At 39.1% G+C, this 25744-nt stretch overlaps 1 long non-coding RNA gene across 1 annotated transcript; it reads left to right on the top strand.

The window, feature by feature from the left end:
- The first annotated feature begins 376 nt into the window (after positions 1–376).
- LOC124254977 lies at positions 377–11260 on the top strand. The gene is made up of 3 exons (XR_006892593.1): positions 377–463; positions 8466–8470; positions 11247–11260. It is a non-coding gene; the product is annotated as an uncharacterized LOC124254977 (long non-coding RNA).
- The last annotated feature ends 14484 nt before the right edge of the window (positions 11261–25744 follow it).

Raw genomic sequence — 25744 nt, 5'->3', positions numbered from 1 at the left:
AAGGGTTCAAACTAAATACTGAATGGTCACACAAGTGTCAGCTATCAATATATTGTAAACAGTGCTATCTTGAATATGTGGACACAATGTTTTTGAAAGATTGAAATGGGGGTGTCCTTAAAAAACAGCCCTCGACTAAATATATATCAAGCAGTCCAAATCTTTGACTGTTGATTATGATGGGAAGTCATCCAATACTAAACTAAACATATTTTATATGATATTATCTGAGGGCATACCATTATCCAAGAGGTACAAAAGGCAGATTGTTTTTCATTTTCTGCAAAACATTTTTTAAATATTATACCCCAATGTGTTGTGATGACTAATAACTCGCTAACCACATTACCCACACATGTGAAATTTTGGACATGGCTTTGCTAATGATACCTTCAAAATAAAATGGAAGCTTTTCAAACATTGGACATCGAGAATATCGTTAGGGCGACTACTTTTTGACCTTGTGGGGTTAACATGGTGTATCATATGAAATTGCCATAAAATTTTCATATGTTAGACATTGAGATTGAGATTTGTTTATAAACAACAAAGGTATTGAAGCCTGGTTATGTTGACATCTCATTCTGCTTCTAAGAGATGACGACATAAAATGACGATTGAGAAATGCCCCATTTGTTTATAAAAAAACAACAAAGTTATTGAAGCTCTGGTTATGTTGACATTCATCTGCATTCTACCAGCTTCAGCATGCCAGCAATATAGATATGTCACATTGCATCAGAGTATGTTAACATGTTGTCAAATTACCTCCTACATGCATAGGTCCATTGGTGCTGCTAACCTTAGAATGTCCTTGTTCAGTGTTCAAGATTCAAGAATGTAGTGAGTCAGTTTACTTTTACACCAGACACAGCAATATTCCAGCAATATTGCAGCGATCTGTAAATAATCGAGTCTGGACCAGACAATCCAGTGATCAACAGCATGAGTATTGATATAAGCAATTGGGATACGATGACATGTGTCAACCAAGTCAGTGAGCCTGACCACCCGATCCTGTTAGTCGCCTCTTATGACAAGCATGGGTTACTGAAGATCAATTCTAACCTGGATCTTCACAGGTTTCAAGAATGTAACTCAAGGGGATCTTGTCAAAACCCTTAAATGTCCAAAGTACAATTTCAGGGTCTTTATGTTCATAGTTTATATTCACAGTCTGTGACAAACACCTTCACATCTACTAAACTGAAGGTGTATTTTGACATTATTTTCATCTTATTTTTGTCTCAGTTTCTTGATTAGACCAGGACATTGTCTGTTCCTTACTTGTCTATTTACAAAGACTGTAACATTCCTGGGTGTGACATTTAACTACAAAACAAATTAGACCAGAAGAAAGTTTACTAGTAGTGGACTTGGGACTAGTTGCCGAAGTCACAGACTTTATCAGAAGCATCAAAGCTTAATTTTGACAGGAGTGAAATTTAATCAAATTCAACCTAATTTAGAAACCTTAATTCCACAGAGCACTAGTGGACATTGAATGTGCAGCAGATATATGAAGTTTCTGGAAGTCCAGTTCTGTCACATGAAACCATTGGCACTTTGATTAATACTTTTAGTTTTAGTTAGACTTGTTCTCGTCAACAGGATGCTTACCAAGACATTCCAATATATTTCCCTATTTTCGTCTTTTCCTGTCATACTGCAGCTGGGCTGTTTTCAGAAAGAACAATCACATTTCTATTTGGTAAGACGTTGTGAAGTTAAAGTTGTGACATTGAAAGGAAATGAATTGTATCTTATGCAGCAACAGTTGAGGGGATAACCCAAGATAATTGAATTGGTAAGATAGTTTTGCATTTATATTTTAGGCTATTTCACCCCCTTCTTACATAATATGGGGGACGATACAGTAATCAGTTTGTCTGTCAGTCCATGTCTAATATTTTTTTAAATGGACCATAACTCCAAAACTAATAAGTATACTTCCATGAAACTTGGCACTCTCAAAATCCAAATCCTGATTAGTGCCTTTGGATATATAGGAAGATCTAGTTTTGTTCCTGTTTCTATGGCAACATGTTTCACAGTGACACAGCTACACAGTTCACAGGGATATGTTTTTCATGACTAGATCTCCCAAACCACTGATTTTATTCAGGTAGCACAGACAATAACCCAATTCTAAACAAGTCCCTTTGATTCTTACAGAATTGCAGAACTTTGCAAAAATGGACCTGCCATACAAGTAGGAATTATGGGAACCCTGTTCTATGTCCTTGTGTATAACTTCTCTTGTATTAGAAACAGACGGATTAGATGGGAATACTCTCATCAAGTTGGATCTCTCTTGTAGGATTTGCTGTAAGAATCAGATGATTTGTTATCCCCCGCAACGCCTTTTGCGGGGGGTATTAAAATGGACTCCGTGCGTGCGTGCGTCCGTCGTGCACATTTGTCTTTTCCGGAGCAGAACTCTAAAACCGTTAAATGTTTCTTCACCAAACTTGGCACATACATAGATCTGGTGGTGTACTGGTGCCTTTTGGTAGTTTTGGATTTCTGAATAAAATATTTTTGGCATTTCCATGGCAACAAGTTTGACATAGACTGAAATTGGTGATAGTGCTCCTTTCTGGAGCAGAACTTTAAAAACCTTTAAATACTCTCCTTCCACTTTTCTATATACACACCTAAATATTTGACATAGTCATAACTCATAGACATAATCATGAAGAGTATTTTGCCATTGCGAGGGATATTGATGACTTTGTCTTCTTGTTTTATTGAATTTAGGGGCCAGGGGGTTTATTGATGAAAATCTGGTAATTACTCAGTTGTGATCCTGTGCTAGTGTGCATCACGGTATGTAAGTAATGACAAGTAATCTACATGTTACGTTTGTTTTACATGTGAATGTATCTGTACAGATCAATGCATGCAACATCTCAAAACAAAAAAGTAGTAATTATAACGTAAACATTCCCTCTGGATTATGGTAGCCTTATTCCTGGGGATTCACAGAATACATACAAAAAATCAAAAGAAATTTCAACACTAAGTCATAGCTATTCCTAGTGGTATGCCTAATCTACCCCTGAGTTATCTCCCTTGATCCTGACGTCACTGTATGTACAAAACCAGAAAGTGGTTTCTAACACTATGACAGTAAATACATTTGAAGAGTTCTTTTCATGTTTTTAATTTGTTTGATAGTGATACTTGTGACATCGATATACACGCTCAAGTATGATGCTGTTTTAATGATTATGTCCATGACTCGGATGTCAAATGGAGTGTTTTAAAAAAAACTCTTTTGTCGCCAGGGTTTTTTGCCACCATGTCATTGATATCATATGATATTTTCCATCTTTCTTTTTACGATATCTTTTCAACGCCCTGGCACCAGCTTAGATGTCTGATATTTCAAACAACCTCACCACACATATATAGGGATTCTTCAGAGAGCATGTCACACTGATTTTTCAAAACATGTGTCAGAATTTTTGTATTTCCTAAGCAAGTGTCAAGAGAATTCATGAAATCTGGCACAATCATAAAATCAGTATGATGCACATGCAAGTGGAATATTATCATTATTGTTGATTATTTCGTAATCCTTCAAGCTCCACTTCTTAAAAAAATGAACAGATCTCAATTGCTTTAGAAAATCACAGTTGTCAAATAATATGAATCACCTCCAGCAATGACATAGTTTCTAGTGCCGTGTCATTCTGACCTTCCCAATAAGAATCGAAGGATGTATGGATGATGTGAGGTGAGGTGAGGTGAAATTGGGTTTAACGTCGTGCTTGAGAATATTTCGCTCATATGACGACGTGCATGCGTGTGTATGTGTATGTGGGGCTGCTTGTACTAGCCCAGACTTAAGCTGGTTTTATAGTGCTAGCTCACTAAGATACCATGCCGCAGTGAAGCATGAATACCCCACTCAGACACATTATACTGACTCCGAGCCGACCGGTCCTTGTTGTACCCATTAATGCCGAGCGCCAGGCAGGAACCGACAAGTACCATATTTTAACGTCTTTTGGTATGACGCGGTCGGGGATCGAACCCGCGACCTTCCCTCTCCGGGCGGACGGTCTAACCACTACACCACGGAGGCGGTTTGGATGATGTGAGAATGATGTATGCATGGTGGATGTAATACACTGGTGTACTGCAGCTGGAAGGGATATCTTCACTTGTACATGTACAATTTTTATTGACTTTGTTCTTCTAACCCTACAGTAAGAAATGTAAATATGTTATCAAAACCTAAATAATACAAAATAATAGGAGACACATTTGAGAAAGACTGACATAATTTGCCTTCTGTCAGCTCCCACTCTGCCATCATTCATGTTCTTCTCCCGGTCTGTATTTCTCAGGGTTGGAAATAACTTTAAAATTGCTAGTGTACTCCGGTACAGTGGCACATGTAAAGTCACTTGCCCTGATTATTTTCCCACTATACCAACCGTTTTCTTGCTGATGTTTTAAATAAACAACATAATAAACATTAGAAAGTCAACTGGACACCGGTACTGTGTGATATACAAATTTGCTTGCCCGACAGAAAAAACACTGGACTTGGACGTCGGGCAATGGGTTATTTCCACCCCTGGAAGGCCCAAACATTTTAGCTGAAGAGACATACTTTTCAAATATAAGATCCGTTTGCAGGAAATGCCACATTTTTCAATCATGAAATGGGCCTATGTTTGGTTCCAATATTCCAGCTATATGGCGGCGGTCTGCATATAATCGATTCTGGACCAGGCACTGTACTGTATGGCTTATCACCATGTTAAACTTTATGTGGTGAAATTTGTGCAATGTTCTCTGAAACCATGAAATTGTCATGAAACCTTTATCTCCTTCAGTGAACAATATATTGTATTTAAGTGAAATGGTTAGAAATACTTCACATGACTGCAACAGGCAGCTAATTTTCCTACTTATCAAAATCATAAAAAAAATCACTGTAACAGATGCTGGAGTAATTAGAGAAATAACCGAGAGCGATTCAGGTTGTTTTTGATACAATTCTTGCAGAATTACAATGTGAAACTTAATGACATCGTGGAAATCAAATTGTCACAGATGAAAGAAAGGTGAAAAAGTGGGTGACTGAGTATGGTTTTAAGCCGCTTTTAGCAATATTCCTGCAATATCGTGGCAGAGGACACCAGAAATGGGCTTCACACATTGTACACATGTGGGGAATTGAACCCGGTGTAACAGGCCAGAGTATACCCCTGTCCCAGACTATACCCGGGGTTAAACTAGGCTAGCCCAGACTATACCCCAGGTATAAACTGGGCTAGCCTAGTTTATACCCTGGGGTATATTCTGAACTAGGCCATAGTATACCCCCCTAGCCCAGATTATACCCCTACAGAAAACAAGTGATTAAGGATACTACTATAATTTTATTGTACTTCTCACACAATTAAACACTGGTTACAACCTTTAAAAGGCTCGATACATTTTCCAGATACAAAGCATAATCAGTGTGAGTTTTCAAGCTGAAGCTGGCAGGGTACATCAGCCATTGCATTGACTGACCAACTGCACTGTAAATATAAATGTCACATTTTAACATGTCTTTGGCATGGTGAGCGAATGTTTTAATCACTAGACTACCCCACCGTCCCAAAGGATAAACAGATGGTCAAGCAATTCAAAACCATATCATTAATTATTATGTCTGCTTTATTTGGAACAAACTGCAAAATACTGTAACCGACATATTACTTGTAGATCAAGTCTATTAGATCAAAGTGATTAAACAATTTCTATCATCATCATAATCTCTGCAAAAAATCCATAAAACAGTGTCTATTGTAAAATTCTGGCTATATGATAAGCATTATTATTATCATGAATCACTATCAAATAGGGATGACACCAGGTGTTTCAGAAAGATGAGCATATCCTGCCCCACCAGTGATACCCATCACACACACATGCAAGGGCAAGTCAGTTGTTAAACCACATTCAGCATGAGCATCGATCTACACAACTGGGATACGATGACATGTGTCAAGCAAGTCAGCGAGCCTGACCACCCGATCCTGTTGGTCAATTTTACAACAAGCATAGGTTACTGAAGATCAATTCTAACCTGGATCTTCACGGGCAGATTATTTGACATGATATACGTCATGTTCACTGAAAACAGCTGAAGAGACTCACCCTTCAGTGTCTGAGGATGTGCGGTTCCTGCTCTTATTGATCAGTGCTTAGTCGTATCGTGTTACACAGACGGTTTTACCTTTCTTAGCATGATTGATAATGTCTGCTCATTGATAACCCAACAGTGTAACTCCATGCCGTTAATGAGGCTGATAGTTGTACCGGCTTCCTCAAGACTTAATGGTCATATATAATTATTTCCTGTTGAGAAAATATTCCAGTGTTTGTTTCATTTATATTATCCACAGTACCGGGTAGTCAAGTTTCCGGAGAGTTATTGATGCACAAGGTGGCACACGCCCCAGACAATGTCATTTATGGATTTACTGCGTATTTATTTTTCGGTTCATTGAGGCCAAACCATAGCAGATTCTTACAAAATTTTGCACATTGGTTTGTAGATTCATGCTTCAATGAACTGAAACAAATACCAAGTCAATCCTTATAATTATGTTGAACAATGAAAAGAATATATTTGCAAATGGTTTCATCAAAAACAATTGTATAAATCAAAGCACATATGAATCAGAAATTACGAGATTGATAAACAGTTCTGGAGAATGAATACATACTGTAGCATGACATATAAGTTGACACGCCCCCAACATCAGTAGTCAGTCAATGGAGAATAGCATAAAAACAAAGCTCGCATTTGGAAATGAATGCAATAATGCAGGAATTACAATAATTCAATGAAAATCTTATTTTATGTGCGTGCGTGCGTGCGTGCGTGAGTGAGTGTGTGTGTAAAATGTACAGTACAGTGGTGAATGAAGAGATAGGTTATGAAAACGTGCAAATTGTGACAATTCATGTAATTTCAACCTTATTTATATCCATGATTCTTTTTTAATTCAGTACATACATGAATGAAATTCACAAATAAAGATGCAACACAAATATCCTGCCATCACATTAAGATTATACATTGTACTCAAACTAATAACAGATGGCAATTATGCATCACATTAATATTCGTGTTACGTGATTATTTTGTGAATTTCTTCATGTACTACTGTACACTTCTGAACTTACACACACACGCACGCACGCACATACACACAATTGTTTAGTATATTTGTTGGGTATTAACACTGGTGCAAGAAGTCAGTTGAACTTTGAAACCAGCCAATCAGTGTTGAGACGATTAAATTTTTAGTAAAACATTCAGACGAGCATATTCTATTTTTGTATTTCAGCAGAAGTGTTGTTTTGTTTGACCTTTTATGAATGTTTCTGATAAAGGCTAATCCTTTGTATTGTTGTAGATTTTTTGTACTCCCTGTTTAATCAGAGTGCTGCTGCATCTAAAATGTAGTTCCTATCAAAAGAAATATTTGAATTCTTTGTGGGATTTCTTTTGTTAAAAGAAACAATTTTAGAGTCAACAGAGGAAAAATGAGCCAGAATCAATTTTGAAAACTGTCATCTCATCAGATCAAGAACCTGTTCTGTACAGATTTTGTGGTCAAAGTTCACTCAGGGTTCTGCTGATAAAAGACATTAATTTTATCCACATTTATCAAGTTCAAGGTTGGTTTAGCATTAAAGCATTTGTCACTTTTAAAAAATGAAATATTGAATTCAAAACGACACACTATGAGCTATCTATTGTAATGTCAGGAGACAGGATATGTCTAACTTTGCCATATACGGAAAACTGTGTTTATAACGAACACTTATATATCAATCAGACGGATATAGCAAACTCTGTTTTCAGGTCCTGTCCACTTGGTGGATAATTTAGTGGAAGTGTATATAGTGGTTATAACCGTACATGACTCTATAGGGAAATGGTGGGACATTATTTTGAAAAATATCTTTGTATCGCTTCGATATATACTCTCCAACTAGAATGCTGATGAAACAATAACTTTGCAGCACAACCTGTTATAAATTACTATTTAAAATGTAGCAGTTCGAAAGACATCCTCATTCAAGAAACCTTTGTCTATTGACTTAAGTTATTTGATCTGAATGAAGCACGCCATACTCTTTAGCCAAGTGAAAACTGACAGCATCTCAATTCCGGATGCTCATGACAGCCCAGGCTTAGAGAGTACAGAGTATGTTATGAGGAACACAGTACTGAATGGATCGTCTGTAACATACCGGTAATTGGCAGTGTCAGATTTCTCTTGCTGAGCAGGGAGGACTTTCAGGAGAGAACTACAGCAATTATGTTGTGATAGTTAAAACCACTATTGAAATTTCATCGCAATAGGTACACCTGAGAGTTTCCTAATGTACACACATTATATATCTTCTGGCATTATTCAACAGCAGACGTTTCCTAGCCTGGGTTCAGATTGTCTTAGGTTCAGACGTTCCCTGGATCAGAAAGTAGAGGGAAACGTTTTGAGCGAACTCAAGCTGTAATCAAACATCATGAACTGACAATGTTCTAGATGGATGTACGATCTACACATTGGATTGCCATTTTTTAGGACTTTTTACAAACTATGAAGTCAAAGTGATATCTGAAGATAGGATCAGAAAGTACAGGGAAACGTTTTTATCAAACTCACATTGTAACCCAACATCATGTTCTGACCATTTTCCAGATGGGTTTGTCTTTTTTAGTAGTTTGATCAAGGGTGAGTGTGATCAAACTTGGGACAGACAAATCAGTGGCAGTTAATTTGTCATAAATTTATTCTCATAGCATGTTGTCAGATTGCACAAAATATTGTCTGACAACCAGTTGTACATGTTGACCACAATGTCCTAATGGCATTTCATGATGATCATGATGATGTATGTCAGTATGTATTGTGCTTTTTCCATGCTAGATATCACGCTCAAAACTTACCCTTATCAATGGATCAGTGTCCACTGGATGTCCTTTCTCAACTCCCCTCGGGAGTATGCAAGATAAAACATCAGTGCAAAACATAACCCAGTCTTAACTATACTCAGAAACAAAGTCTTTTCAGTGTACAGAGATAACTGAAAACGGGATCACTCACTATCAGTGATGACACCAGGTGTTCGCAAAAAGCTGTTTGTCAGGTGCTACAAGCCTAACAACTAGTGACCATTTTCTCCTAGGGAATCACTGCTGGGTCATCAAAACCTTCCATTATTTGTCAGTACCAGCGGATTAAGCAGTGGAATGTACCATATTTCTTCTATATATTCTTCTGTGTGTGATTGGGTGGGTTCTTTGCATGACTTAAATAGCTTGCATAAGGTTTCATTTTAAACAAGACACATTAAAGGTCAACCCAGTTTGTCCAAACCATAATGAATTCTTGTGTATTGATCACAGATCAATATGAGAACCATAACATGTTCTTGTCCGAATGTTTAGACATCAACCATGTAGAATAATTTCTCGTGAACTACCTGTGGATGTTGAAAGCTGTTTAACTACCTGGGACTAGTTTTACAAACCATTTAAAGCAGATAATAGTTTTTCTAATAACAAGAATGATTGGTATTGATTTCTAAAATAAGAAACCAATATTTATTATGGCACTGCCAATTTGAAATGATGAATATAAGGCTGAACTGAATAGTCTCAGTTAGTCATGAGGAAAGTACAACATAAAGTATTGAAGTGAATGAGTTTAGTTTTACGCCGCGCTAAACAATTTTCCAGCTATATGGCGGTGGTCTGTAAATTGTCAGATCTGGACCAGACAATCCAGGGATCAACAGCATGAACTTCGATTTACGCAATTGGGATACGATTACATGTGTCAAACCAGTCAGCGAGCCTGACCACCCAATCCCATTAGTCGCCTCTTACGACAAGCGTGGGTTACTGAAGATCAATTCTAACCTGGATCTTCAAGGGTGCGAAGTGATTTTCTCAAATGAACAGCAACTGTAAGCACTAGGACTGCATGGTATTACTAGTATAATGCTGTTCAAACAATACAACCTGCAATATTTTTTGAGAACCTGTATATTGGGTTAAAACAATAAAACCCATATTGTGATTTGTTCGAAGGTTTCAGTTGAAATTTACACAACTTTCATTCAAAACAAATATTTCCTTTTCTAATTAATTGCAAATATGGCCAACTTTACTTACTATGGATTAATGTGTGAAGCCCATTTATGGTGTCCCTCGCCGTGATATTGCTGGGATATTGCTAAAAGCGGCGTAAAACCCAACTCACTCACTCACACTATGGATTATATAAAACAGAAAGAAAAAAAATCCCTAACTATTCCACCTACTCGTAATTTTGAGATTTCTGTTATCAAAACCAGGGATCCGTATGTACAATGAGTGTCACTCACTGTCAACTCTTTACGTCCCACAGAAACCCTATACCGGTACATGGTCTCTGTCTCCCAATATATCACAATACATATTACAATACGTATGCCTGTATTGCAATATATTGCAGTCCATTTTATTTGCCAATACACAGCCCTAAGACAGAACTGTACTATGGTATTTGGCCTGGAGGTAAAGCTATTCCGGGATTACTAGAGAGTAGACAAGATGGTGGAGTGGTGATCTCGGGTTTGATGTAGCGTTTAACCTGATGTCATAATACCATATGCTGTCCGTCTGTCTGTTTCTGTCTGACTATGTCTGTGTATGTCTGTCTGTCTCTGTCTGTGTCTGTGTGTGTCTGTTTCTGTCTGTGTGTGTCTGTCTGTCTGACTATGTCTATCTGTCCGTGTCTGTCTGTCTGTCTGACTATGTGTCTGTGTCTGTCTGACTATGTGTGTGTCTGTGTCTGTCTGACTATGTCTGTCTGTCTGACTATGTCTATCTGTCTGTGTCTGTCTGTCTGTCTGTCTGATATGTGTGTGTCTGTGTCTGTCTGACTGTCTGACTATGTCTATCTGTCTGTGTCTGTCTGTCTATCTGTCTGTCTGTCTGTGCTTGTACTAGTCCACACTAGAGCTAGATTTATAGAGCTAATCCAGTGAGATATCATGTCACAGTTTGACATAAATCACCAACTCAAGCAGTCTGTAGACTAAGATAGTCGTAAGTTAAAGTTAATGGCACTTATGACTGTCTTAACGCTAAGAGAGCTTCGACAATCTGGGCCCAGTCCTGGTTTTATCCCTATAGTACGTCAATCACAAGGCTGGGTAACAACAAGTATGTCTTTAATATCGTTTTGTATGGCACGGTTGGGAGTCAAACCAGCTCCCTGGGCTGATGTTCTTCTGGGACACAGATGTGAAGAGTTAATAAGGTCATCTGGAGGTCAATTAATAGCAGAAAAGAATACTTCTTGGTTAACATTTACAGAAAATAATGACACCGACTTCTGCTTGTTGTATCTATTAGTATTGGTTTGTAAAGGTGCAGTTTGTTTTGTGTATTATTTCAACTGTAGGATACTTCAAATCACAGACAACTAAGAGTTTTGGATCCGTAAAGCTTGGAATTTGGGAAGATTTGTACACCTTTAGCATTTCAGGATCCTATGATTATAGATTTGAGTACCAAATTTATATACCGTAGATAATGAACCTTGGTTTGTCATCATCTACCCAGTCACTTAAGTTTCATATAGTAGAGAACTTAATAAAGCTTGTTCTTTCTTCAAACCTTTAGTTGTTGACCATCATATATCTGAAATAGGAAGAGGAACCTACTCACTTGTACCGCATCAAAGAGTTATTATCTGATTGTAATGAAATTGGGCAAAATGTTTTTGAGTATTCATGGTGGCACAATTCAAAAACCTGTAAAACTCTGTTCTTAAAGGTTATGAGTAATTTTAGAGTACTAATCCTTTCATCCGCTTGAATAGTGAGCCTTGTCTAAATATGGATTCCTATTGACACAAAACCATGCAGATCCGTAAACCCTAAATGAGAAATAATTTACTGACAGGATTGAAATCTCATTTGCCTTTGTGCATCGTGGAGAATCCTCTCAAACAGTGATAATGTCATTCAGTTTCCCTACTGCTGACAGACAACATTTTTCGGATTTAGTTGTGACATAATAGAACGGATTCAATTGTTTCAATCATGTCTGAGTCGTAGCCTTCAGCTCATCAGCGTGTAAATGCACTACATGATAAAACTAGACCGCCTCTGTGGTGTAGTGGTTAGAGCATCCGCCCGGAGAGCGGAAGGTCGCGGGTTCGATCCCCAACCGCGTCATACCAAAAAGACGTTAAAATATGGTACTTGTTGGTCCCTGCCTGGCGCTCGGCATTAATGGGTAACACAAGGACTGGTCGGCTCGGAGTCAGTATAATGTGTCTGAGTGGGGTATTCATGCTTCACTGCGGCATGGTATCTCAGTGAGCTAGCACTATAAAACCAGCTTAAGTCTGGGCTAGTACAAGCAGCCGCACACACACATACACACGCATGCATGCAGAAATATTCTCATATGACGCGTTAAATATTCTCAAAGCACGACCTATAAACCCACCTCAATTTCACCTCACCTCACTTGATAAAACTGATATCATCCCATGTCTTTAGTTGTACTGTCCATATTTTGTTACGAGATATGTACGGCTTGATTGTAGATTTATGTCCAGGGAGGACTAGTCCAAGATTCCATAGTGGAGATAACCTTTAACTTATCTCATCTCGAGATGAGGCATTGAGAGGTCATCTGAGGACATATCTCCTGCAGAGGTAATCACACATAAAGAGATGTATGAATGGAAGTCAAGTCCTAATACTCCATCACCTGTCACTATATGCATGGCAAGGCATGTGGAGATTGGTATACAAGTAGATGTAATATACCATTTATTGTTTAAGTTGTTTCAAAATGTATCTAACAAGTGAAAATGGGATTCATTATAAAAATGATTTGTCAAATACATGGGCTATTAATACGACAGGCACTGCAGTAATTTTTCTGTACACACTGTACCATTTTGGCATCAAACTGGTGTGGGTTTTTTTGTATTATGTTAGTCACAGTGAAAATGAGTTATATCCATTATAAAAATGATTTGTTCGATACATGGGATACGACATCAGCTTATAATAAGACAGGCATTGCAGTAATCTTTTCCCTACACAAGTTCAAAATGTACCATTTTGGCATCAAACTGATGCCTATGGTTTGCATTATGTGACTGATTAACACAACATCCATGACTGACTGGCTGTGAGTCATACAGTTGACTGCTTACAACTCATACATAATGTGACCCTCCATGAAAAATGTTGACCTGTGTGTTCAACCACCTTTCAAAGAGAAAATGATAATGTAAACTAGATCAGATAAAAAAACCCATTTTATTAACATTTTAAAGCCTTAAAGATTTGACACAGTTGTTGGTGAATTGAACTGAAGTAGAGAAACATGTCTATGAATAACCATCAGGAAAGTAGTACATCATGATCTGACCTCAGGTCATCTCCATGGAGAAGCCAATCATGGAGCAGAGATTCAGTATTCTCACATGTGATATCAGTTATCTCAAATGAGTTTCTCACAACAAGTGTGTGAAAAAATGGTCTGCTTTTAATTATATGATTCATGATTCAAAACCTGTGAAGGTCCGGGTTAGAATGAACCTTCAGTAACCCATGCTTGTCGTAAGAAGCGACTAACGGGATCGGGTAGTCAGGCTCGCTGACTTGGTTGACACATGTCATGGGTTCCCAATTACGCAGATCGATGCTCATGCTGTTGATCACTGGATTGTCTGGTGCAGACTCGATTATTTACAGACCGCCGCCATATCGCTGGAATATTGCTGAGTGCGGCGTAAAACTAAACTCACTCACTCACTCATGATTCAAAAGCATGAGAGAGCTCACTAAATGGTGGCGTTACAGAAGCTGGCGTCCATGAACGTGTCCCCTTTATGTGTATCTCTTCGAAATGTAAATTTTTCAGTGTCATGATGATTGTTTAAAAACAAAAGGAATTATTTCTAAGTTTTGAAAGATTAGCACAACTCTCCTCATTTACACATGTACTTATTGTATTGACCATTTTGTTTCTTTAACTTAAACCTGTGTCTTGTCAGCAACATCCATCATGAGTGTGTTGTCTGAAATTGTTTAAAGCTGTGGAAATATTTTGTGAAATTTTTACTATATTCAGTCAATTGGTGTGAAATGCAGGGCACAGATTGTGGATGTGATTGTAACGTGTGAATTATTCGCAAAGTACAAAGGTTACTGCAAACTCTGATTATAAATTGTGAATGTGATTGCTAATTGTTAATGTGACTGAAACCTGTGGATGCGATTGCAAACTGGGAATATGATTGCAAACTGAATGTGATTGCAAACTGAATGTGATTGCAAACTGAATATGATTGCAAACTGGGAATATGATTGCAAACTTGGAATATGATTGCAAACTGAATATGATTGCAAACTGAATGTGATTGCAAACTGGGAATATGATTGCAAGCTGAATATGATTGCAAACTGAATGTGATTGCAAACTGGGAATATGATTGCAAACTGGAAATATGATTGCAAACTGAATGTGATTGCAAACTGGGAATATGATTGCAAACTGGGAATATGATTGCAAACTGAATGTGATTGCAAACTGGGAATATGATTGCAAACTGGGAGTATGATTGCAAACTGGGAATATTGCAAACTGGGAATATGATTGCAGACTTGGAGTATGATTGCAAACTGGGAATATGATTGCAAACTGGGAATATGATTCCAAACTGAATATGATTGCAAACTGAATGTGATTGCAAACTGGGAATATGATTGCAAGCTGAATATGATTGCAAACTGAATGTGATTGCAAACTGGGAATATGATTGCAAACTGGAAATATGATTGCAAACTGAATGTGATTGCAAACTGGGAATATGATTGCAAACTGGAAATATGATTGCAAACTGGGAGTATGATTGCAAACTGGGAATATGATTGCAAACTGGGAATATGATTGCAAAGTGTGAAGGTGATTATAAGCTGTGAAGATGTAAGTCTGAATGTGATTGCAAACAATGGTAAGTCTATTACCAGCATATTTGGCACCGGAATTAAAGAATTGTTCAAGAGGACCAACAACACCTGACACCCCGGGGACTGAGTACCAAGCCATAATTAGTTGTCCAGGACTTCATATAGTAGAATATAAGGTCCGGCAAATGTCATTCGTTAGTAACAGAAGTTCAGTGATTGATATCGATTGTTTTCCTGAAAGTTTGAACATCATCCTAATGCCAACTCTCCCATTAACTGGTCTTCCTTTATCAGAAGTCTGTGAAGCCTGTGTGTAAAACCTGAGTTCTGGCACCATTATCTATATCCTGCTTCATATGGTTAATAGGTCAAACTGACTTCTGTTTGTTACAGAATTAGTGTTTGATAGTGAGATTTGCCAATTTCTGGGGAATCAGGTTGGAATATTACATATGATGTCAGCTGAAGGGAGATCTATAGACCTTTGACACATGTGATTTAGTCTTGTAATTTGGATAAATACCTTATGAATTGTCATAATATCTATTATCATTTCATAGGTCATTATGAACCTAAGGAAAGGTGTCTTGACTGATTCTAAATCTTTCTCCCAATGATACATCTGAATACACAGTGCAAAATATTCACTTTCTAACTTCTTTGATCAGTGTATGCCCCAACGCATTGAAGTCATTGTGATTACAATGTTCTTTTTGAATCTGGAGTTAAATTCTCAATAATTTCTGGTTGTACTGTACATCTGAATACACAGTGCAAAATATTCACATGGTGTATTTTTAAAAGATCTTGTGTTATCTGGTCAAATGATATTCTTTATATTGACCAGACAGGAGTCAGAAAGGAATGATGATGTTGCAAGGATCAGTTGTTTGGTTCCAAAAAATGATCTTTGAAGAGGGATATAACTTCTCAATATGCTGGATAGGCTACAGAAATAGACGATGATTTCGTTCCTCACAAAAGGATTTTCATGTCACTGGAATGTATCAACCTCCCAAACGAATATTTTTTTACACAAGTCTTAATGAATTGCTGGTCAACTTAATGTGCAGGGGCAGGTGTTGACTTCAGGAACCATACCTGTTAGAAGAAGGATATTCAAGTGAAAATCTTTCAGTGCTTTGCTGTTCTGTTATTCACTAAATCCTTTAAGCTTCTTGCTTAAGAAAAAGAAGGTTATTATTCTGGACTTCCTCAGCAAAGATTCTCAACACCTCTTACTAAATTTTACATGGATGATTTGAACTTGTTTCCAGGGGAGAATCCACTCTGAAAAACCCCAAACAGAACTCCTTGTCGAGTCCTCTAAGAATGATATTGGCTTGTCCATTTGGGCCTTGACCAGTGCAACAATCTTCATCTGACACATGACAACATAGAAGAGGGAGGAACGGTCAGTCTACTTAGGGACGGGTTATTGACCCTCTTTTGGACAGTCTATACATACTAGCTGAAGCAGATTACAGGTAAAATGTCAATATAATGGGCAAACTTTGAGGAGAATACAAATGTGATCTTCAGAAAATTACATTTGCACACTCATAATATAGCCACAAATAATTGCTCTTTACCTGTCCTTTCATATTCTGACAAATTCGTTGACTGACAAAGCAAGAAATTCAGGGTATTGAAACCCTCACACAAAGAATCATGTCAAACAATAGATTGCACCACCCTTGTTTTTCCCTTAATCGGGCCGGTGGGGTAGCCTAGTGGTTAAAGCATTCACTCGAGTCGTTCACTTCCCTACTTGGGTACAATGTGTAAAGACCATTTCTGGTGTCCCCAGCGGTGATATTGCAGGAATATTGCTAAAAGCGGCATAAAACCAAACTCACTCACTCACTCACTCTTCCCTGCATCATTTATACTTATCAGTTATAATGGAAGGATGTAGTTGGATTAATGTTGCGTGCTGCCATGCCAGAATATTATATTGTACTTTGCACGCTTCTTGTTTGATGATCCTCTTGAGAGCTGAGCTGAAATTGGGTTTAATGTCGTGCTTGTGAAAATTTCGCTCATATGACGACATGCATGCGTGTGTATATGTATGTGCGGCTGCTTGTATTAGCCCAGACTGAAGCTGGTTTTATAGTGCTAGCCCACTGAGATACCATGCCGCAATGAAGCACGAATACCCCACTCTGACACATTATACTGACTCCGAGCCGACCAGTCCTTGTTGTACCCATTAATGCCGAGCTCCAGGCAGGGACCAACAAGTACCATATTTTAACGTCTTTTGGTATGACGCGGTCGGGGATAATACCCGCGACCTTCCGCTCTCCGGGCGGATGCTCTAACCACTACACCACAGAGGCGGCCTCCTCTTGAGAAGCATATCAATGCTCATGATGACAATGAGACATTACACTGTTTTCTTAAATGATCCAAGGATGTAGGATGTAATCGCATTGTCAATATTGATTTTGTTGATGATACAGTTTGGCTTGACGGAATGAGTGTCAACCAAGCCAGGTGCCTGGTCATATAAGCATTACCAAATGTGTGCGTTATCCTATTTTCCGCCATTTTGATTGGTTGATGTGGAATCAAAATTAAATGTTCTGTTACTAGATTATATCTATGAACTTACTCTTGCCAAGGTAATGGTAAAACATCTTTCTGAAATGTAGTTCTTTCCCTCTCTAGATTTTCAGCAGTCATAAAAAAAATTACGTTCAATTTTGATTTCACGTCAGCCAATCAGAAATCCTTAAGAATCCTTAAATGATGAAGTGTCTGTCTGGAGAGCGGAAAGACGATGGTACCAAAAGATGTTAAAAGATGGTACTCTGCTTGGCACTCTGCAGTGAGGGACAAAGAAAGGACTGGTCTGCATTCCACACAGCGAACATATAAAGGTGACCATAATTTTCATACTTTAACATAGACCTACGTAAGTCATAGAACTACAATCACTTGTGTAATGGCACCCTGTGTAATGGCACCCTGGTCCTTTTGGAGCCAGTATACTGTGCCAGGGTTGTCAATGTGTGTAGAAGTCAAGAACTGTTCAACGTGACATTAAACATTTCACTACTGCCACCTTGTATTCCCAGAATAACCTTTCCCCAGACAATATGGCCTTTAACAGTGCCATCAGTCATCGTTCGTGTGAGGAACTCCTTCAGCACCTTCGTGTCGTACTTTCCTTACGACTATCTGAAACTATTGAATCCAATCTTACATCCATCATTTCATATTTGATAGTGCTATTAAGAATATTGTTTTCTTATTTTCAAAATCAATGCCAATCATTGCTGCTGTTAGAAAAACTATTATCCTGTTATAAAATAATGATCTATCTGCTGAAAATGTTGTGTAAAACTAGTCCCTAGAGGTTAAAAAGCTTTCAGCGTCCTCAGGAAGTTTATGTGCAATTATTCTACATGGATGAAGTCTAAACATTTGAGCTGTAACATGCTGCTTAAATATGGTTCTTACATTGATTTGTGATTAGGGTCCTGGAATCACAAAGGTTTGGACCAAATAGGGTTGACCTTCAATTTCTCCATTTTAAATGAAACCATATGGAGTATATTGTGTCTGAGTGGGGGTATATTGTGTCTGTGTGGGGTATACTGTGTCTGAGTGGGAGTATATTGTGTCTGAGTGGGAGTATACTGTGTCTGAGTGGGAGTATACTGTGTCTGAGTGGGAGTATACTGTGTCTGAGTGGGAGTATACTGTGTCTGAGTGGGAGTATACTGTGTCTGTGTGGGGAGTATACTGTGTCTGAGTGGGAGTATACTGTGTCTGTGTGGGAGTATACTGTGTCTGAGTGGGGGTATACTGTGTCTGTGTGGGGGTATACTGTGTCTGTGAGTGGGGAGTATACTGTGTCTGAGTGGGGGTGTCTGAGTATATACTGTGTCTGAGTGGGAGTATACTGTGTCTGAGTGGGAGTATACTGTGTCTGAGTGGGAGTATACTGTGTCTGAGTGGGAGTATACTGTGTCTGAGTGGGAGTATACTGTGTCTGAGTGGGAGTATACTGTGTCTGTGTGGGGGTATACTGTGTCTGAGTGGGAGTATACTGTGTCTGAGTGGGAGTATACTGTGTCTGAGTGGGAGTATACTGTGTCTGTGTGGGAGAGTATACTGTGTCTGAGTGGGAGTATACTGTGTCTGAGTATACTGTGAGGGGGGGAGTATACTGTGTCTGAGTGGGAGTATACTGGAATATACTGTGTCTGAGTGGGGTATACTGTGTGGGAGTATACTGTGTCTGTGTCTGAGTGGGAGTATACTGTGTCTGAGTGGGAGTATACTGTGTCTGAGTGGGGTATACTGTGTCTGAGTGGGAGTATACTGTGTCTGAGTGGGGGTATACTGTGTCTGAGTGGGAGTATACTGTGTCTGAGTGGGAGTATACTGGGGTATACTGTGTCTGAGTGGGAGTATACTGTGTCTGAGTGGGGTATATGGGTGTCTGAGTGGGAGTGTCTGAGTGGGAGTATACTGTGTCTGAGTGGGAGTATACTGTGTCTGAGTGGGAGTATACTGTGTCTGAGTGGGTGTATACTGTGTCTGTGGGAGTATACTGTGTCTGAGTGGGGTATACTGTGTCTGTGTGGGGGTATACTGTGTCTGAGTGGGAGTATACTGTGTCTGGGAGTATACTGTGTCTGAGTGGGAGTATACTGTGTCTGAGTGGGAGTATACTGTGTCTGAGTGGGGAGTATACTGTGTCTGAGTGGGGGTATACTGTGTCTGAGTGGGAGTATACTGTGTCTGAGTGGGAGTATACTGTGTCTGAGTGGGAGTATACTGTGTCTGAGTGGGAGTATACTGTGTCTGAGTGGGAGTATACTGTGTCTGAGTGGGGGTATACTGTGTCTGAGTGTGTCTGGTGGGAGTATACTGTGTGGGGTATACTGTGTGTCTGAGTGGGGGTATACTGTGTCTGAGTGGGAGTATACTGTGTCTGTGTCTGAGTGGGAGTATACTGTGTCTGAGTGGGAGTATACTGTGTCTGAGTGGGAGTATACTGTGTCTGTGTGGGGGTATACTGTGTCTGAGTGGGGGTATACTGTGTCTGAGTGGGAGTATACTGTGTCTGAGTGGGAGTATACTGTGTATACTGTGTCTGAGTGGGAGTATACTGTGTCTGAGTGGGGGTATACTGTGTCTGAGTGGGAGTATACTGTGTCTGAGTGGGAGTATACTGTGTCTGAGTGGGAGTATACTGTGTCTGAGTGGGAGTATACTGTGTCTGAGTGGGAGTATACTGTGTCTGAGTGGGAGTATACTGTGTCTGAGTGGGAGTATACTGTGTCTGAGTGGGAGTATATACTGTGTCTGAGTGGGGAATATGTGTCTGTGGGAGTATACTGTCTGTGTGGGAGTATACTGTGTCTGAGTGGGGTATACTGTGTCTGAGTGGGTCTGTGTCTGAGTGGGAGTATACTGTGTATACTGTGTCTGTGGGAGGAATATACTGTGTCTGAGTGGGAGTGAGTCTGGTAGTATACTGTGTCTGAGTGGGAGTATACTGTGTCTGAGTGGGATACTGTGTCTGAGTATACTGTGTCTGAGTGGGGAGTATACTGTGTCTGAGTGGGGAGGGAGTATACTGTGTCTGAGTGTGGGTGGGAGTATACTGTATACTGTGTGTGAGTGTGGGGTATACTGTGTCTGTGGGAGTGGGGTATACTGTGTCTGAGGGGTGTGTCTGAGTGGGAGTATACTGTGTCTGAGTGGGAGTATACTGTGTCTGAGTGGAGTATACTGTGTCTGTGTCTGTGTGGGAGTATACTGTGTCTGAGTGGGAGTATACTGTGTCTGTGTATACTGTGTCTGTGTGGGAGTATACTGTGTCTGAGTGGGAGTATACTGTGTCTGAGTGGGAGTGTCTGAGTGGGGGTATACTGTGTCTGAGTGGGAGTATACTGTGTCTAGGTGGGAGTATACTGTGTCTGAGTGGGGGGTATACTGTGTCTGAGTGGGAGTATACTGTGTCTGTGTGTCTGAGTGGGAGTATACTGTGTCTGAGTGGGAGTATACTGTGTCTGAGTGGGAGTATACTGTGTCTGAGTGGGAGTATACTGTGTCTGAGTGGGGTGGAGATATCTGTGTCTGAGTATACTGTGTCTGAGTGGGGTATACTGTGTCTGAGTGGGGAGTATACTGTGTCTGAGTGGGGGTATACTGTGTCTGAGTGGGAGTATACTATGTCTGTGTGTCTGAGTGGGAGTATACTGTGTCTGTGTCTGAGAGTGTGGAGTATGGGAGTATACTGTCTGTGTCTGGAATTGAGTGGGAGTATACTGTGTCTGAGTGGGAGTATACTGTGTCTGAGTGGGGAGTATACTGTGTCTGAGGGGTATGGGGTCTGTATATACTGTGTCTGAGTGGGGGTATACTGTGTCTGAGTGGGGTATACTGTGTCTGTGGGATATATGTCTGAGTGGGGGGGTATACTGTGTCTGAGTGGGGAGTATACTGTGTCTGAGTGGGGTATACTGTGTCTGAGTGGGAGGTATACTGTGTCTGAGTGGGAGTATACTGTCTGAGTGGGGTGTGTCTGTGTGGGGTATACTGTGTATGGGACTGTGTCTGAGTGGGAGTATACTGTGTCTGTGTGGGTGTCTGTATATACTGTGTCTGAGTGGGAGTATACTGTGTCTGAGTGGGAGTATACTGTGTCTGAGTGGGAGTATACTGTGTCTGAGTGGGAGTATACTGTGTCTGAGTGGGAGTATACTGTGTCTGAGTGGGGAGTATACTGTGTCTGAGTGGGAGTATACTGTGTCTGAGTGGGAGTATACTGTGTGTATACTGTGTCTGAGTGGGAGTATACTGTGTCTGTGTCTGAGTGGGAGTATACTGTGTCTGAGTGGGGGTATACTGTGTCTGTGTGGGGGTATACTGTGTCTGAGTGGGGTATACTGTGTCTGTGTGGGAGTATACTGTGTCTGAGTGGGAGCGGGGGTATACTGTGTCTGAGTGGGAGTATACTGTGTCTGAGTGGGAGTATACTGTGTCTGAGTGGGAATTATACTGTCTGTGGAATATACTGTGTCTGAGTGGGGAGTATACTGTGTCTGAGTGGGAGTATACTGTGTCTGAGTGGGGTATACTGTGTCTGAGTGGGTATACTGTGTCTGAGTGGGGTATACTGTGTTCGTTGGTCTAACATTTGGCGTTCATTACTTGATGGACAATATAATTCGCTTTATGCAGTATTTTGAACAGAGCCATGTTTTTTCAGTGACTGGTCGGAAGATTCGAGAATAATTAGTTGTCTGTGACATGTAGGTTTAATTCATATCTGTTATATTTAGCACATATTATATATTTGTAACTTTTAAATGAATATTTGTTCAATAGTTTCAAGACACTAAAGTAAACATCAAGATGATATTGTCTTTGATTAAAATGTTATGATGATGTATGAATACAGTTACTAAGTACATGTATTAACAGATGTTATTAACTATAAACTGACTGATTTTCCAACTGATCTGTGAAATCAAAACATGATCCCAGTGATAATGAATATAACATATTTTCTTAACCCCCATAAAAAAATGATTCCAAAATAATGTCATAATTTATTGAGCAAAATTGTTTTGAAAAATAGAACAGTGAGTTAGTGAGTATAGTTTTACGCCGCACTCAGCAATATTCCAGCTATATAGCGGCGCTGTGTAAATAATCAAGTCTGGACCAGACAATCCAGTCATCAACAGCATGAGCATCAATCTACACAATTGGGATACGATGACATGTCAAGCAAGTCAGTGAGCCTGACCACCCGATCCCATCAGTGGCCTCTTACGACAAGCATGGGTTACTGAAGATCAATTCTAACTCGGATCTTCACAGGTGAAAAGTATACCAATACAGGTTATGATTTCTTATACTTTCATATAGTTTTGTTTAGAAATATATAGTGAATGATGCTTAGTTTTAATTGTCAGGGACGTACTTACAAACATCACGACTAAAATAATGTCAGAATTTATATTTTAAAAAATTGTTTAAAAAAATAGAACAGATATTCTTTTCATATGCTTATTTAGAATATCAATACAGGTTCTGATTTCAAAAACTTTCATATAGTTTGTTTGAAATAAATTGTGAATAATCCTTATTTTTAATTGTTGTAGGCTTATTTACATACGTCAAGACTAAACGTTAATCCGTGTATGGGTGGGGATATTTGTGATTTGTTGTTTTGTTATCATTTGGTTGAAATTCTCGTTATCTTTATCAAGGCTGGTTGCTTCTCTTAGACTTATCAGCATGGCAAGAATATTCCAGTGATATATGTGCTTGAGTTGGTGCCAATAGTGTGCATACTCTTGGATGTACATCAATCCGAGTTGCCAAAGGGCAAGGTGCATGTGCAAAATGTTCGGTGAACACATTTCTCTTACGTCACTTCATCACACAGCTGCGACTCACTGAGTGTTCTCACAGTTTAGTGGGGAGTTCTTGCTGATGTTCTATTTATATATGGTTATAGTGATAAGCGTGAAGGTTCTTTGAATCATTGCTGTGGCATAACGTCAGACAGCGAGCATCTGTTGTTTAATTATTGTTACAGTGGTCAGGTAAAGCAAAAACCGGAAGCTGTTTATTTTTCATTTAACATCAGATACCCCTGTCCTAACTGACCTGTGAAGATCCGGGTTAGAATTGGTCTTCAGCAACCAACGCTTGTCGTAAGAGGTCACTAACGGGATCAGGTGGTCAGGCTCGCTGACTTTGTTGACACTAGTAGTGTGACGATTCATCGATATGCATCAATACATCGATCCATTGGCCGCCGATACAGTGAATCAATACGAAGTTTTACATTGTCGTATATCCTGATACGATACTTCAAGTAGGCAACAATACATCGATGTTTAACTTTGAATATTGCCGAATCGCGATATCTGTCAAGAAAAAAGACTCACTTTTGTTTGATGATTAAAAACTTTGCTTACTTATTTTCCCTTTATGAGTAAACATTTTCTCGGAAATTCTTGCATCAAGAACTGTGTCAGACATAACGCTCACATGTTATTATCATTCACAAAGTCCGTGTATAAACTTAATTATCTCGTTTCCGAATGAACATTGAAAAACGCTGGCGGAATTTGACGAAATACTTTACAATGGTTTTGTTTTGATATTCAGGTGTTTTATAGTTGGTGTTAGAATTAAATATGTTAGTATCGTGATGCGTATCATATCGTCACCCTTATATCGGGATTCGTATCGTATCGTCACCCTTATATCGGGATTCGTATCGTATCGTCACCCTTATATCGGGATTCGTATCGTAATGCATCGAAGCTTCAGTGCATGATATATCGTCGTGACTAAAATTTTAGCATTGTGATGTATCGTATCGCAGGTTGTATGCCAATACCAGCACTAGTTGACACATGTCATCGTATCCCGATGATGCTCATAATGTTGATCACTGGATTGTCTGGACTCGATTGTTTACAGACCACTGCCTTATAGCTGGAATATTGATGAGTTGTGTTAAACAACAAGCAAACAACCTGTGCTAACCTACACATACCATTAAAAGCACTTGGTGAGTGGCAATTCTCTAGCCAGTTGAGTGCACCTAATCAGGTTCTTCCAGTCTTTTGTCTGATTAGTTCTGCATCTATTTATGACACATCCGGTAATAGCAGCAAATCAAATATTTGAAAATAAATAAATTGCAAACCATTCCATGGCATTTCATTAGCTATCGAAGCAATAATTTGTTTTCTTATTGTTCTATGACCTTAACCGCTGATCGTACTGTTGTGATTTTTATGTGTTATTAATTAAATTAGCTGGGTTTGTTTAGCGGAACTAACTTCAATATCATTACATTAAGTGTAAAAGTTTGTTTGCACACTTTGTTATGTGGATTTAAGAAGTATGCAGACCATGATTTGCATTAAATACCTCAAAAACACCAAAATAAATTCGGTTCATAACAGGAGTTTTCGTAGGTTGTAATATGTGTATTTTGGTGTTACATACTCTTGCAGCAATTCAGGAATAGCTGTGGTTTCAGCTGTGACTTATCAAAGATCTATGGACAGTTTCAAGGCCTATGGACAGTTTCAAGTATTCTTTATGATTGTTCTGTTAGTTTTTAAGTTGGAATTGGTTGCCTGTTGGAAGTGGTTTGATCCAGAACAGGTTCCTGTTTGAGCAGCTGGTTTGAGCACTCAGCATCAGTGAAAATTATTTCATTAATCAAATATTTAATTATGGTTAACAAATATACAGGTGTATGTTTATCTCTATCAAAAGAAATTAATTCTGACAAAGCTGCTCAAGATTACCCAAGTGTTTGTCAGCCACTATTAAATATCCACAGTTTACCTCACAATGCGATAAACCAATCTCATAATCTCATGAGCTAAATATGCAAATGAGGTCACCTAAAGGAACTAATGAATAAACATGAACCCCCATAATGCATCCACTATTGAATTCCTCTCAGAACTAGACCGGTAAGATTTCCTGTGTTTAAGTTTGTATAGGCGCTTCCCGTGTTTCTGTCAACAAACATGGCTGCCAAATTCTCTGGCACCGTATCAAAAACAAATCATTTTAGTTCACAGTGGCACTGTATTCAGTCATGGTTACTATGGTTACTTGAGAATTAGAAATTTCAACTTGAAAACTAATTATTTAAGGAACACATGATGCAATAAACAAAGTATACCAAAAGAAAGACAGT

The sequence above is a fragment of the Haliotis rubra genome, unplaced genomic scaffold (genome assembly GCF_003918875.1).
Source record: "Haliotis rubra isolate DU_JTF1 unplaced genomic scaffold, ASM391887v1 Scf59, whole genome shotgun sequence".
NCBI classification, from domain to species: domain Eukaryota; kingdom Metazoa; phylum Mollusca; class Gastropoda; order Lepetellida; family Haliotidae; genus Haliotis; species Haliotis rubra.
The sequence above is the reverse complement of the archived record's forward strand: the minus strand, read 5'-3'. Positions and strand labels throughout refer to the sequence as shown.